Raw genomic sequence first — 16817 nt, forward strand, 5'->3', positions numbered from 1 at the left:
TGTCATGTACTGGGGCTGTCTATAGCACTCTGGGAAGTCCCGGACAGGTGAGCAACAGTTCGCCTCACAACCGACAGATTTGGACCGCCAAAGCGAGCCACGGTGCATGGCCCGGATTCGAACTAGGCAGGCTGTACTACATACCGAGTTTTTCACTTAAGGAGACCTGCGAGTTTTGAAAATGGGCTTTTTGAGCTACACGAGCGCTTTTTCAGCACAGCATTGTCCGCAGTGTAGCGCATCAGAATACAGTTAAGAACTCCTAACTAGTAGGATGGTAACTGATATAAAATAGTGAACTTTTAATTATTACTGTTAGTCTCCTTATTTACTGATAGGCATGTGGCCCAGCGCAAATAATATGAATATCAGTTTTTAGAATAGAAACGCAGCTGCTATGGCCCAACATATTTTGGCTATTTGGACGAGCACTGCAGGGGTTGCTTCGCCTGCAAGCTTTTCGAGAGCGCGTGTATTTTGACGCGACGTAGGCAAAATTGTTGGCACCGAAAGTAAATGCTTTTGGTTTATAGGTTTATTGGGGTTTAACGTCCCGAAGAAACTTAGGCTATGAGGGACGCCTTAGTGAAGGGCTCCGGAAATTTCGACCACCTGGGGTTCTTTAACGTGCACTGACATCGCACAGCACACGGACCTCTAGAATTTCGCCTTCATCGAAATTCGGCCTCCGCGGCCGGGATCGAACACGCGTCTTTCGGGTCTGCAGCCGAGCGCCGTAACCACTGAGCCACCGTGGCGGGGCGAAAGTAAATGCGTTTTCGAAATTCTAAAAACTGGCATGGATATTACTCACGAAGGATTTCACGCATCTTACTAAATAAAACTGAGCAACAACTGCAAAGTTTAGTTAACCAGCCTACAAGTTAGCATGTTTTAGCAGTACTCTGATGAGCTATACCGCTGACAATGCTATGCAGATAAAAAGCACTCTTCTAACTGAAAAAGCCCATATTAAAAAATTGCTGAACATCTTAGGTGAAACATATATGGTGTTTTTGGAAAAGCCCGTATACATACTTCTCTGCGAACAGTTTCTAACATTGCGAAATCAAAAGTGAAAAAAAAAATGGCAGTGGCTTAGCTCTGGTTAAGCCTAGATATACAAGCGAAAAGCTGCAGTTATGCTTTGCTTGACGTCATGGCTGTCGCAGTTCGCGCACAATGCACTGGGAGCACCACGATAACGGTGTAGGCAAGCGCGTTATATAGCCCTCCTTGCGCATACGTAGTAACTGTGGTAATCACGCCGGTGCAGCGAAAGGTCAAACGGTGTCGAGGAGGCGAGCGCGCAGTAGTAGCGGCGGTGAGGAGGCGGCGCACATGCGCAGTAGCGCGCGGCTGCGCCGCGCGTGACGTCGCTCGGTTTCGCGCATGCGCAGCTGCGGCAAATCTTGGCTCCGACGGCTCACGCTAAGCGCGGCTGTAGTGCGGGTAGTGAAGATTTCGCTTCAAAACTGCGATATTTCGCCAGCCTTCTAATCACGTCTGGCGCGCATACGCGAGTCCTGGCGAAAGACGATTGCTAAGGCCGCGCGTCGGCGGTGATGAACCTGAATGGTGACTGTAAAGATAATCGCAACAAACCGCTACGTAGATAGGCGAACAAATCCCGATAGCATTGGAACTTGGCAGCGCATCGTGTCTGCGACAGCTTGGCATGAATCTGGTCCTACTTCTTGTTGTGGCCGATCAAAAGGTATCAAAAATAAAAGAACGCGACTAGTTAATGAAGATCTGTGCGATACGATCATGTATGCCGGAGCCGAATAGTTAGGAATTTCACGCCAAGGGCTTTTTTGCGACAACGTTGCGAAGGTTTTCTGCTTCTGCGTACACATTGTGGCTAATTACAGGGCCGCGTACTCTGTTGTGCGAACGCAGGGCGGCACATCAAGCTGAGGCAGGCAGCCGGCAGCACAATGCCCTCCACGCAGTTCAACAAAATGCCCATCCCCCTCCACACAGTGCCAACAAAATGCCCTCGACATAGTTCATAGTAGCGCAACTTGAGTGGGCTGAAGTCTCGGCGAAACTTCGGGCCCCCTCGTCAATATATGCGTTCCAGTGCAATCGATGCAAAAGACGGAGCATTCGGGCCGATGCTAGCCAATCTCGTGCCTTTCTATCACCTAAAAAATGAAGGCTTCTAAGGTGTTACGAAGTGGAACGGCTCTTTCATTCTTTAGAGAACAGCGCTTTACCGTTTCTCGTGCACCTTGACATCCTCTCATCCATTTCCCCCAGTGCAGGGTATCGATCCGGTGTCCTCTTCCAGCTAACCTCCCCACATTTCCTTTTCTCTCCTAAAGGAGAATGCTTAAACCCACTGGTACGAAAGTTCCATCCCTGCTGTACCGGGAAAAACAGTGCTTCTAATTATTTAATCTGCAGTAATCGCTGAGCGACAACTTCGGTGCTTACTTCCCTCCCAGCTTTCTAGAAGAGACGCTCGTCTCAGGGTGTGCCTTTGACTTCTAGATCAGCGATCACCTCTCAGCTACACATCACTGCGTGCTGCCTATCGTTGCTTGCAGCTGTGCCCTAACTTCTAGACCAACAACAGACACGCGATCACCCCTCAGCTACACATGATCGCATGTTGCCTATCCCTGCTTACAGCTAGCTGTGCTTCTGCGACTGGCGCCAGAAATCACTCCGGATAAAAGTTGTTACGCTATCTTCGTAAGTGCGTTCAGCGCATTTTCTACGCTAACAGAAGCTCGATTATTGCAAAACTCGCGAATCCAGCAGTGCGAGTAGCAGAACGGACCGATTGTAATCGCACTTACCGTTCTTGCTGCCGCGGATGAAGCTTTGGGAAGGCATCGTCCATGCAAGCCGAGTTCCCCCTTTGAAGGGGCGACGCCGAAAACACCGCACTTCGTTGACAGGCTGGCAGCAGTGGTACCTTTGCAGAAGTTCGTTGTTTCGTGATTGAAGAGGTTATCCGCCGTGTTTAGCGATGGACAGGCGAACAGGTGGCACAAACACGACGTTGTCAGGCGCCGCGGTAATAGCTGGGTTCTTCAATTCTGGTCCGACTCTAACTTGACAATAGTTTCAAGGCCCCAATTAATGCAGGGCTTCAGGAGACATCACAGTTCGACGAGCGAGGCAGGAAGGTTTTCATTAGTTCACTCAGTCAAGGTCAGTTTCCAACAACGTCACCAATAATTAAGATAATTACACCCGAGCACCACTGAAAGGGCGCGGCCATGCTGCCGCCGCATCGCTACTGCCCGGTAGACTTAGGCCTAATCTCGCGAATTCTCGCCCGCCGTGCCGAGAACAAGCGGGTGTGACCTTATCTTTTGCCTTACTTCGCACGTGTTCCATCTGAGGCTACAGCAAAAACCTTTGTTTCTTTTTTTTTTAGGCGGCGATCGCATTGTTTCACCTAAGTTTTAGGCTCTCGCCCTACCGCGCTCGACTGACTTTTTTCAGGCTGCTTCATGCAAGTGCAACGTCACCTATTCACCCCGATAGGAGAGACGGCAACGGAATAAGGCAGGTTATCGATGAAACCGCGCTCACTTGAACGGGCGCCTTGGAACGTTACCATTATATCACTAGAGCATAAACAGTGAAGGAAAGCACATTGCGAATATTGTGGATATTGCGAATGTTGCGTATGTTGCGAATATTGCACATTGCGGGGTCAGTGCCAGAGCACCCCTTCCCCCCCCCCCCCCCCCCCCCCCCGAAATTTTCTGAGTGCCGCATCTCCTCTCTCTCACACACCTTTCGGCCTTTTTATTTCGCCGATGCTATTTACACACCGCATCGATATATTAAAATGTAAAAGCAAAAATAAGAAGAGTGTCGGTTTATTCCTGAAAAGATCGATGTATGTACTACGTTGTCGTGGCTCTAGAATAGGAAGCGGAACTTATTGCTGAGAAGAATCACACCTCTTCGCTACCGCACGAAGTATGGCACTCCTTTTAACAGTAGGCACAGTTCACCCGATTAAACATACCTTTTCACGTCAGCCTACTTTTTCATCCTTTGCGTTGTCCTCAAATGATCATAAACTATTACGAAAATAAAAAAAGCTTTTTTTTAAGCGCCTCTGCGGCCGGGCGCAGGTTTACATGCATGAAGTATAAATTTTGACAAATACCATTCGTTCGCAGTTGCTGACTTTGCTATTGAGCAGAAGCTCTTGTGTTGTTGTAAATCACATGAAAATAGTTGAAACTGCCGCGACTTTTCGTTTTTTACGTATGTGCTCTGCGAATCAAGTTCACGCAATCCTGTGTGCACAAGTATTTTATGTAGAGATTAGAGTGAACGAAACGACGGACCCTTCGGCTTTATGAAAGCAATTAAAAGTATTTTAACTCTATGGACTACGATACTGTTTGGGCGCAGGCTTTCTTTTACTTTTCTACCGGCGGCGAATGACACCCTCGAAAAATATTTCTGACTACCTCTTGCACTCTTGCCACGGCCTTGGACTGTACGCTTCCCATGCTTTTGAGGGTGCTATAACCAGGCCTGCTGGAGACAGATCCTCCGCGCAATCCCAAATTATGTGATCCAGCGTTGCTAGTTCACCGCAACGCTGGCAGTAAGGATTTACTAGATCAGAAATATATTCGCACTGATCCATGAATTTGGCAGCGACCGTGTCTGCAGTCGCCTCCCCGTGGTGGCTTGATCTCGGCTCAGCGACGTATTCGGGGGAGGCAGACTCGCCCCTAAAATCTCTGTAATAACTCGCAATGGCCTGGCAGCTGTCCAGCGTCTCAATTCGCATGGTCCCCGCGTCGGAGTCTTCCTCACCAGCACGGCTGACAAAACCTCGAGCGTACTGGTGAGCGGCCCCTTCATGAGCCGGGACCAAAACCAGACCAATAACTTTCCTGCCTTTTGCCATCGTGGTACTCGGTGGCGGAGATTCGCCCTCGCGCAATGTTGCGGAGGACCGTCTTGTAATCGCAAAGAATGGTGCTGGCGCCTTCCTGAGTAATTCCTAGCGTTGTAGTATCCTCTTCAGCCATCCCAACTCTGCTCGCGTAACTGCCGAGGCTACTACCTTGCGGGAAATGCTCCCAGCGGAGACTCCACGGTGCTTCCATCCCCCGAATATTTTTCTCTAAGGAGCTGCGCCTTGGCCCTCTCCGTCCATCGTGACGACCCACCAGCACATTCTTACCCGATGGGCACTGAACCTCCCATGGACGTCCTGCAGACATCCTAAACATCCGCAGGACATCCATGGGACTTCCAATGCCCATTGGGTAGGGAGCGCTCCGACTCTAATGCATTGACGGATTTCTACCGGCAAAACTACCCGGTCGAGGTAGTTTCCGTCCCTAATATCCTGAGACGAGTCCCGCCTACGTCGTCCGAAGCCTCTGTTCATGCGACGTCAGCTCAGTTACTACATGGTACTGTGCACCCGCGGTGCCGCAGTGGAGGTCTCCGGAATAATTTCGACCACCTGAGGATTTTTAACATGCAATAACATCGCAGAATACGGGCGCCTTCCGCATTTCGCCTCCATTGAGACGCGGCCGCCGCGGTCGGGTTCGCACCCAGGTACTGCGGCACAGTAGCCGAGCGCCTAACAATTGAGTCACCGCGGCGGGTGCAAAGCAGTCACCGACAAAGGCGTTCCAAACAGCGGACACGTAAACCGCGCTAAGCCTTCCCGCGCATGTGCAGCCCCTCGGCACTTTGTAGCAGCATGTATCAGATTTAATATAAAGGCGCAAGTTTGCGCAATCGCCGCAGCATTCCCACCACTGACTTTTTTGTTTGCCACTACAAGTAAATCGTTATATTTAGCTCTGATTTTCTAGATATATATTTTTTTAAAGTTACGACTGCCACCACGGTAACAACGCAGTGACATCACGTCCACAACTGGGCGCCTCGATGGGGATACGAGTCACCCTAGTCCAGGACCAGCAAAATAACAGTTGCCGATATTGGTGACAGAAATAAATAACATTGTTTCAGTGATAAACCACTCTAGTGGTTTAAACTGGCTGTGTATGTGATTTCAGCGCTGGTGACAGTCTTCACTCCTCTAATGTAAGTCAATGTGCGAGGGTTTCCACAAAAGCCGCGGCAGAGTTTCGTGAGACGTACTCGCCGTCTGCTATCCCAGTGTTGCCATACTATTCTCACGAAACTCTGCCCAAAGCCGCTTACCAAGCGGAAAGAAACGTTCCTATGCCCAAAACATAGAATTTTAAAATGTTTTGCTACGTTTCTCAGCAGCACAGCTGGGCTTACGTTTATGTTCGCGAGGAGCTTTCGGTTGCCGCAAAGAAACCATGGCCAATTTCAGCGCAGCAGACTGCGCGTGGCAGCTTATGCAATCGTTCGCCGTGGTTCGCCGTGGTTACTCGTTCGCCGTGCGACCACTCAACTTCTGGCCTGCGGATGCCCGATGGCAAATCTCAGCTCAGACTGAGCGAATTAACAGTGGCACTCGCTCGTGCATTCAAATTAGTGGGCATTTTTTCTTACTGAGATACACGTAATTCAGACGCGGCCAATTCGTCAGTTCGAATGAACCAAGAGCTCGATTCTGGCGAGTTCGAATTTTCGATATTCTAATTTGAGTTCAGCTAATGCAAACAAGGAAAATATTGGATGAAAGTACTGTGAGCATTGAGCTCCACTTACTAACAACCAATTTTGCTTCTTGAAATCAACCAAGGTGTACACTTTCCATATGCAGCTAATGCCTGTTGCTTAAAAGCTTATAAGCTCAAAAGTCATCCAGCAAAATGAAAACGGAAAAAGAACAATTCACAAGGTCACTTCAAAAGGGGTGCTGAAGTGGAGACAGTACAGGTGTTCAGAGTTAAACATTCATGTTTATTGAATAAAATAAAGAAATAAAACAAAAACAAGTCAGTGATAATGGAGTTGTTTCGGCTTTGTCTCCTGATCAGTGACACGACGCACAAAGATGGCGTCGTGCGGTTTTTTATGAATCTCGCCCTGTTCGCAGAGGAATGAATAACCAACAGCGAGCCATCATGGCTAAAGGCCAGGGATGCAATGCTCGATGGGTACTTGTGGAACTGACAGAGACGCTTCTTGTTGAAGCCGTCCCAGATGTTCACGTGGCCGTCACTGTCTCCCGCCGCAAATGTTTTGTACAAGTTGTGGAATGCGTTCACAGTTGCGTTCACAGGGTAGATGAGCTCGATGCCATTGCTGTCTTTGGCACGGTGACACTTGAAGGCGTACTTCTTCTGCACTTCGGGGTTTGGATCCAAGTATTCAATAGCCACGCGCCCTGTGTAGAACCATACAATCAGCAACTTGATGCAACAAGTGAAGCCAGGACAGACAAGAGGGTCAACCACTGGAAGTACAGTGAGAAGTGCCCTTCCTGTTGTGTTCATTATTCTGACTGCTCTAAGTTCTCTCTCCAGTGGATAGACAATTTGGTCGAAATGAAACAGCCTAATACATCTTGCCACCAGAAAACAAAGTTAGGCAAGTTGGTTACTAGGCTTATTATACTTAGCTAGTACAAGCTAAGCGCCCTAATCCAATGTTTACACAAAAACTCAGTGGCTTAGGCACTTAGCTGACGAGCACCACACCACGGTTTCAATGCTCATATGCATTTAGCTAGGGACAAAAACCTGATGGAGCATTTAAGCCCCGCCTTCAGGGTATGATGTGATAGCGTAAATGGTCCCTTCAGTGGCCTAGGGTTTTCTTGGCATATCACTTCACAGCCATGGAAACTATTCGTTCCTTCGCCATCATGTAAAGCTTAACCTACACTTAAGAATTCCTACGCCATCATGTAACGCTTAACCTGAACTTAAGAATTACTTCGCCATCACGTAACGCTTAACCCACACTTAAGGATACAGTGCAATAGCATTACTGATACCTCTCGCACAAGTAGTCCTTCTCTGTCGCCTAGGTTCTACCTACATGCCCAAGTATGCAATATTGGCCATTCCCTACTTTACATTTATTGAACGGAGGAAGTCCTCCTACCGATCCTGGCACAGTGGAGGAGCGGTTAAGTGGTGTGCCACTGCCACAGAAGGTGGCTATGTTTGGAACAGCGGCTGTTTCAAACACAGCCACTGGTGGGGTTTCTGAGATCCAGGTTGTGATAACGTCACAAGGTCACGTGACTTAGTGACAGGAGGGCCACCGTAATTTTTTCTCTTAATGCCGACTACACTGACAGCAGCATTTATGATTTTAACAATATTTTGTTAAAATGCATGAATGCCAGTACACATTACAAAACTGCCGGTGGTCAAAAGTAACCTGGACCCCGCAGCAGGGCATCCTTCAATGTCCTCCGTCTAGCTTTGGAGCATTAATTGGCAAGTATTATGTACTTTCCCACGACTTTTCTTTGAATAACAAATAAGGAGATCTGGTGCAAAGCCCACAGTTTGCATTTGTAACGCCTTGATGGATGCACAGTCTTTCTTTCTACTGTGTCAAGCTACAAATTTGCAAAGGACGTCGCCCGACAGTGAAGCAAGAGCATTACGTTTTGCCCCAAAAAATAATTCATTAGTACAAGAAAATGATAGCAGACTGCCAATAAATTTCGACCACCTGGGGTTCTTTAACGTGCACTGACATCGCACAGTACATGGGCCTCTAGAATTTCGCCTCCATCGAAATTCGACCGCCGTGGCCAGGATCGAATCCGCATCTTTCGGGTCAGCAGCCGAGCGCCATGACCACTGATTCACCGCGGCAGCAAAAAAAAAAAAAAAAAGAGGTGCCGTTTTCGAGCTCTCGGGAATAATTTCGACCACCTGGGGATCTTTAACGTGCTCTGAAATCGCACAGCATATGGGCGCATTTTTGCATTTCGCCTCCATCAAAACGCGGCCGCCGTGCGGCTGGATTTGAACCCGGATACTCGGCTCAGCGCCGAGCACGCTCACCACTCATCCAGGACTTTAATTCTGCTATTCAAATGCGCCTCGTGAGGGCAGTAGTAAACGTTCATCGTGTAGTCAAATTAATTTTAACAACTTTTAATATTACCCTCTCGGGGCACTAATTAACGAGTGTTTCTATTTCGTAGTCGCCGCCGAAGCACCCAGCTCGACTGTAGGAAGCTAGCTCAGCCTGCTTATCTTTAATGCGTTAGCATTAAAACAGTGCTGCGAACAAAAACCTGTCTGTCGGCTTGTGCCCGGTGTCAGTGAAAAAGGAGAGTAGGCGGCGCACGCAGCGCGCTGCAATTTAGCTGCAATGCAGCCTCGCATGATGTCGGTCGGCTCACGCGGCTCTTCCGTGGCGTTCGGCGCTTGGGCACCGACGGACACGTGTCGCGCGTTCCAAGAGTCCCGTAGTGTTTTGTGCGCAAAACTAATGCTACTGCGTTACTGTTACACGAATCCCATTGATCGCACTTCGTTCATTTTAATTAGGTGGAATTACAATGAAACATGGGATACATTCCAGTAGTGGTTTGGTTTATGGGGATTTAACGTCCCAAAGCGACTCAGGCTATGAGAGACGCCGTAGTGAAGGGCTCCGGAAATTTCGACCACCGGGGTTCTTTAACGTGCACTGACATCGCACAGTACACGAGTCTCTAGAATTTCTCCCACAAAGAAATTCAACCGCCGCGGCCGGGATCGAACCGGCGTCTTTCGGGGCAGCAGCCGAGTGCCATAACCACTGAGCCACCGCGGCGGCTCGAGTAGTGCAGCAGGGCGCACGGGGATCAGTGGAGGAAAAGGGAGAGGGGGCCTAGATGCGCATTAGCCCAGGGCCCCCACTTTTCTTAATCCGGCCCTGCCCGGTGTTCACCAACGAGTATCAAGATCTGACAGCTCTAAGGAGTGCTTGAATTTGCTCTTGACCTACTCCCGCGGGGCTCTAACAGCGCATCGAGAACATGGAGCTTACCAGTACGCGGGTGACGATGTATGTAGGAAGCCAGAGGATGGGCACCGTCATGAGGATCTCAATCTACACCTGCAGGGTGGGCGGGCTCGCCGAGAACACCAGCAGGTCCACCGCGGTGGCCACCAGGGCACCGATCACGCCTGCGTCATTCACGGCACCATGAAGGATAATTTTACCCGGCTCCCCACGAGTAAGCCTGGAGTGTTATTGCGATGGCAATAAAAGTGTCATCGGGGAAAAAAAAATTGTGCCAACGGTCATAAAATTATACCGCTGGCCGCAGGAAAACGACGTCACCAGAGCGAATAATTCCCGTTGGTTGGGGGAAATGACGTCACCAGACCTGGTCATTCTCGTTATCTGGTGGTAAGAGACCTCACCAGACCGGGTCATTGGCTGAAGGAAGGTGACGTCACCACACCTGATAATTCCCATTGGCTGGAGGGCAGGGACATCACTAGACCGGAAGTGACGTCACATCCCTAAATATATCAACAGCTTGGTTTGGTTTATTGGGGTTTAACGTCCCAAAGCAACTCAGGCTATGAGGGAGGCCGTAGTGAAGGGCTCCGGAAATTTCGACCACCTGGGGTTCTTTAACGTGCACTGACATCGCACAGCACACGGGCCTCTGGTATTTAGCCTCCATCGAAATTCAATCCCCGCGGCCGGAATCGAACAAGCGTCTTGGGTCAGCAGCCGAACACCATAACCGCTGAGCCACCGCGGCGGCCCTCAACAGCTTCTAATGCTATCGAATTAAAAGTCAATGTAATTAGATGTTCCTGTGCATTTTTTGCCTTCGTGACAACATCTGACTGTGCGAGTATATAAACGGAAGTGCGGGGTGTCGAGTGCTATCACTTCACCGTAACGGACCACCCACATTACTTTTGCGGCGAATACTGCAAACTTATTATTCTATACCTCAAAGTCTTTCTAATGATTTCGCCGTTAGATTATTTCGCACGCGCTAAATTTCGCAAACCGAAAATGCAGGTCTCTATAAGGCAGGTCTCTATATAAGAGGAAGGAGCGCACAGAAGGGCACATAAACCCCAAGTACATGGACTGTAGTAAGTGCCCGTGGTGTCCATGCGCCCACCTCGCATGGACACCACGGGCTGTGGTGTCCATGCGTTACCGTTTTAATGTAGAGTTGTCAACCGAGTACCGTGATCTAAGGGTATACCTCCATTCTTAATCAACTTAAACGTTGGAATTTATTTCTCAGCAGGCTACAATAGGAAAGAAATGGTCGAAGTACTGTGGCCATCGCCTACGTGCACAACGCTCTCGCCATCTATTTAGAGCTGAGGAATGCCGGTAAGGTTTCTTCGAAGTTGAGCCTTTGGATGATGAGCTTTATAATGTATACTTTCAACCAACGTTTGGGGATGGAACTAGGCCGTTAATTCTGCCCAGAAATTCTCCCCTACAAAAGTAGGATTTTCATGGGCCTGCCTATGGGTAAGAACTATCCTGCCTATGGGTGAGAACTATTCAGCAGCCTATAAACTTCTCTCTGGAGCACCGGCCAATGGCAATTACCCGTGCATTTACGGAAGAGCTATAACAAACCGCCGTCCTGAAGATCGCTAGCCTAACCACCAGCGTCCATCCTGCACCCCGATTAGAAAGGTTATAAAGCTGGGCAAGTTGGTCAATTCACTGTGATATACAACGAGACAAGCCAGGAATAGAAAGGAAAAAAAAAAGGACCACATGGTACTTCCGCTGTGACGTTTCCTATTCACTGCACCTGTGGTTTATCGCACCGCATCTCATATGAACGGCGGTCCTTGCGCAAGATTTCATCAACGTTGATAAACCCAGCTGCACATTACCCGTCACGGACGGTTTCCCGAAGGCGGGACCGAGAGTTGAAAGCGGTTTGAATGCATGCGCACTTCGTAGTCCAGCTCCAGATTTAGGTCAATTACGGCCGCTCAGTGCAGATCGACCTGAGTTATACCCCCGTGACGTACAGTGCTTCCAGCCCGAATGCAAATATGGCAAGAGGTTGAAAACAAGAGCAAGAAGTGGGCTTGGGCAGGGCATGTAATGCGAATGGAAGACAACCGCTGGTCCTTAAGGGTAACGGAGTGGATTCCAAGAGAAGGCAAACGTAGCAGGGGGCGGCAGAAAGTTAGGTGGGTCGGTGAGATAAAAAAGTTTGCGGGAATATGGTGGCCGCGGCTAGCGCAGGACAGGGTTATTGGAGAGACATGGGAGAGGCTTTTGCCCTGCAGTGGGCGTAGTCAGGCTGATGATGATGATGGTGGTGATGCTGTACACTTAGAGCAACGCCCAGTTAGTCCAGATGCGAGAAAGATGGCTGCTAGGGAAAGCGACCAGTCTTGTAGATGGCGACGTGGACTGCTGGCTCGTGCGCCATGGAACCATGAGTTGGTTGGACGGCCTCAAAGAAAATGGCACATACCCACTACGGGGGAGTGGCCAAGGCACAGAAAAAAAATGAGCGCAGCCGCGAGCATGGCTTCTCGTCTTCCTCTTCTTAATGCAGAAGTAGGGGGCAATCTACAGAAAAACAGCAATCTTTGTTTGGCTCTAACCACCTCTTTAATTTACGACAGTAGGATTTTTTTTCCTCTGCGCAAACATCATTGGGGCCGCATTTGGTCGAGGCATTATGTCGCGACAGAAAACTTATTCCACTGCAGCGAAAACGATCACGGATGCGGCAAGCGCGAGCTTTCGTCTTCACGGTCTGTCCTCCTTGGTGTTCGGTCCACAATCTGGAAGGGGTCGAAGATGCAGGACCGTAACTTGGTGAGCGTGAAAAATTAACGTGCTTTTTAGCCCCTCGCATAGCTGCCGTGATTAAACAGGACAAAAGAAGAGACGCGTTTCGACCCCTTTCCCAAACGTGAACCCCAGAGATCTCCGCGAACTCCACCGAACGAGCGGGGCTGACTTCTCGACATCTGCAACCATCGAAATACCAGACCCCTTACAGCGGCGCTTAGCTACAACCAGTCGCTGTGCGATCTTATTGGGGAAGTTCCGGCGCATTTTCTTTTCTCAGGAGTCTAACCTTACATTCGATTAGCTATCCCAAAACGAGTGGGGTTCTTTAACGTGCACTGACATTACCGCAGGTGGTCGAAATTTCCGGAGCCCTTCACTACGGCGTCCCTAATAGCCTGAGTCGCTTTGGGACGTTAAACGCCATAAACCAAACCAAACCAAAACGAGTGGTTCCGCAGCAGCTCCAAAAGTGGTCCCTCAAAGAAGCTCCCTGCGGAATACCATACACAGCAGCTATCCTAGAGCGTCAAACGAATTCCCCAGTATCGCTTCAGAGCATCCCACGTGTCCCGTAGTGGGTCCCTAATTTTAACGCGATAGCTTTAAGGCTCCCGTTCCCCAGATAATTCGCCGCCGTCGTCGGCGTTATGAGCGAAAAATCCCAAGAGAAGCAGCCTAGGTGGGCCGACTAGGTCACGTGACCGTGTGTCGTCATCCCAATCTGCCCACCGGATTATGAGCAGGCGCACCACAGTGGCAGGTGGCAGTTAAATTAATGATAGTTTGCGAGAGGTTGCCCGGGAAGAGCAACCTGGGTCGCACAAGACCCACCGGTGGCAGCACATGCCATGGCAGGGCAGTGAAATAAAAGGTAGTGGAAACGTTTGCAGCCTTTTTTTTAACCCTTACTACCTGTGTACTATGTTCCTACGACCTTGTTCCTACCTCAAAAGAAAATTAAGTAGTAACAAGGTAGAGACTTCTGCTGTTACTACGTTTTTTGGCAGTCATTACACTTGTACTACCTCATTATAACCCTGGTAGTATCCATTACTACGTTGATCTGTAAATAGATGATAGGAATATGCACACGTATGTACACTAACATTCCTGGTGACATTGCTACTCAGTGCCCCATGTTTTTATATAATGAAAAGGGTTTCCTGAATGGCAGCAAATCTAACAATCTAGCAAATGTTACTGCAGGTAGTTACTGTTGCTACCTCTCCAGAGGTAGTAAATGTTACTACCTTCCAGTTACTACGCACAGTTACTACATAGGTAGTCATATATGTGACGGTTGTTGCTAGCCCAAAATGTAGTAACCTCAACTACCTTTTTTTTTTTAGAGTGTGGCGCATCGCTTAACCGTTGCACCACTGCACCAGGAGTGGTGAAAATCCAGAGTGACCAATTCCGCATATACGGGCATTCACTCATTAACGCTGTCGCATCATACCCTTAAAGGGATACTGAGGCGGTTTTCGAATCGGCTAACCTTCTAGGGTTTTGAAGTAGTGTCATTGCTGATCACGTCTGTGAAATTATTTTTTCGATTTTGGCTAAAACAGTGGCGCAATCACCAATTAAAACGCGATGTTTAAATTTCCCGCGCCCCGCGCGAGCGCAGGAGAGGGGAACAGCGGAGAGGGAAACCTCGTCCATGTCGGCCTGCGTGACGTCATGTTGAGGAGCCGGGGATGCTTCGGCGCACCCGAGCGCGCTTTCAGCGCGCGTTGTTTCTCGTGCTGCATGCGTTGTTCCTCGTACTACGTGCGTTGCGACGTACAAAGCGTGTCAGCCGACCTTGAGAATCAGATTCAACAGGTGCTACTCTGCGTTCGTGTCCACGAACAACTACGACCGCGACTGTGTCGTCTTCCACTGTTTTCCGCAAGACCACAAGCTCGCAGCGCAACCGCTCGCTGCTGTGACGAAGAGTTCAAGCCGACTAAAGCAAGCTTACTCTGCTCGAAACACTTTCGTAAGAGCGGCTACAGGCAGAGCTTGTCCTGGTGTGATCTCTGGAGATTTCTGTCGAAAAGGCGCGGCTGAACCATGACACAGTTCCATCGATTTCCTCGCGCATAAGAGGCGTGTCACCATTCTGAAGAAGCGCCTCTTTTAAAAGTAGAAACATGCTCACTTAGCCCCTGAAGAAACCTTATAGAGGCTTAAGCATGTGTCGCTCTCCTCAGCTTAGGTGCGGCCAGACCACCTGAGACGTGCTCAGCAAGGCTCGGTTAGTGATTTTATACTCGGTTCGACGTGTCCAAGCAAGCAAGCAAGCAAGCAAGCAAGCAAGCAAGCAAGCAAGCAAGCAAGCAAGCAAGCAAGCAAGCAAGCAAGCAAGCAAGCAGAGCAAATCACAATAAAGCAAAGCAAGCAAGCATCGAAGCTCTTCATATGCGGCATCTCGTTTAATCCTAGCTAAGCAATTAAAATGAAAGCGTTCGACGTTGATTTTGGATGCAAATTTATGAGAGAAATGAATGCCAATCGAGTTTTTGCAAAAAAACACCGCAACCTTACTCGGTTTCTTCATCAAGTTGTGGCAGCGGTCGAGTTGCAGCTAGCTTGGCTTTTAAACACACATATAGTTGGCAACTACTTCACTGAACCTAAACTGCAAATCTAGGAAGGGCGAACGTTTCCGAGGCAGCGATTAATATTTTCTGGCATCTGCTGAACGCGCCAGGAGTGAAGCGTATTTGTGCGCGTATTTGGCTTGGTTTCCAGCGCACCATGATTGCGTCACTATCTTGTGGTCGCATGCCTCGCAGTGCTTGGCCACTGCGCTTCGCTAATTTTGACACCAACTTTGTGCTCCTTCATCGTTCACTTGAAATACTTTCTTGCCCCAACCTGCAACGCCGGGTACTGAGAACAGGATTTACACAGTGCTTTGGGCCTTTTCTTTAGGATGACGCTCTTCCGGGCGAGCCAGGAGGCGTCCGGTGGTGGTAATTGACTTGAGTATTGTTCGCACCCCTTCTTTTCCGAGAGAGAGAGAGAGAGAGAGATAACTTTTATTTTTCAGCTCAAGTCCGAGCCATCTTATCTGCCCGTTTGGTGGGCGTTATTTATCGGCGGCGGCGGAGTGGGGCCACGTGTCCCTTGGATGCGTCGGATGTGGGCGGCGAGGAGCGGCCAGAGGGTGGGCTGCAGAGAGGTTGGTGGAGCGGTCCATCGGGCCCACGTGAGGTGAAAGGGGGGAGGCAAGGTATGCGAGGAAGGTATGGTGGGAGAGTTAGTGGCGCGGGGGCATAACCAATATGTATGAATGTTTGAGGGGTGCTCTCCGCACACGAGACAGGCGGGTTTGCCCGGTTTATGAAGGATGTAGTGGGAATACAGTTCGCAGGGAAGGGAGTTAGTCTGTGCCTGTCGAATTAGAGTGGTGTCAGCACGGCAAAGGAAATGGGAGGGTGAAGGAAGGGTTCGTCGCATGTGGCGCAAATTGCGAAGGTGTTCGCGGCGGTCCTGTCGGTGTGTAGCGCAGTCTGCCTTGGGATTATAATGGGCTGGCCAGGCAGTCGGAGGGCCCGGTGGTATTTTTTCACGGGCCAGAGCATGAGCAAGCTCATTCTCCGGTATACCTTGATGACCAGGAATCCAGTCAAGGCGGACATGGAGCGTAGGGTGGGCTGTTAGGTATTGCAGCAAAGTGTCTAGGATATGGGGAGGGAGTTTTTGAGATTCGAATGAGCGTATGGCAGCCTGAGAGTCTGCACGTATGGTGATGGTGGAGGAAAGGTGGTCGTGAAGCGTGATCGCCTCTGCTATGGCCAGCGTTTCTGCGTCGGTTGAGGAGGGCACTCCTGTGTGGAGATGCGTGGAGGTGCTTCGAGGGCCGACTACTGCAGTAACTACTTGGTGCTCGAGGATATGGGCATCGGTATAGTAAGTGTCGTGGCCCAGTGCGGGTAAATGGTTCGCCAGTGCTTCACGCCGCCCGGGATTTATCGTTGGAGACATGTGGCGTGGAATGGGTTTTACAGTAAGACGCGGGAGGCTTTTCCACGGGGGAGCAGATGGTTGAAGCGAGGGTAGTTGGGAAATGGTGTGTCCGAAAAGGCTGAGGAGGTCTCTGCCTTGCTCGGAGGTAGAGAGACGGTGTATCTGGGCTCGGTGGTGTG

At 49.7% G+C, this 16817-nt stretch overlaps 1 long non-coding RNA gene across 1 annotated transcript; it reads right to left on the bottom strand.

Moving 5' to 3' along the window:
* Positions 1–6840: 6840 nt before the first annotated feature.
* On the bottom strand, positions 6841–10151 carry LOC149331688 (uncharacterized). Its single transcript, XR_016284853.1, has 2 exons — positions 9907–10151; positions 6841–7288 (listed from the first exon to the last, which is right to left on the bottom strand). It is a non-coding gene; the product is annotated as an uncharacterized LOC149331688 (long non-coding RNA).
* Between the last annotated feature and the right edge of the window lie 6666 nt (positions 10152–16817).

This window comes from Amblyomma mixtum, chromosome 8 (genome assembly GCF_055824585.1).
Source record: "Amblyomma mixtum isolate Tamu chromosome 8, ASM5582458v1, whole genome shotgun sequence".
Lineage (NCBI taxonomy): Eukaryota > Metazoa > Arthropoda > Arachnida > Ixodida > Ixodidae > Amblyomma > Amblyomma mixtum.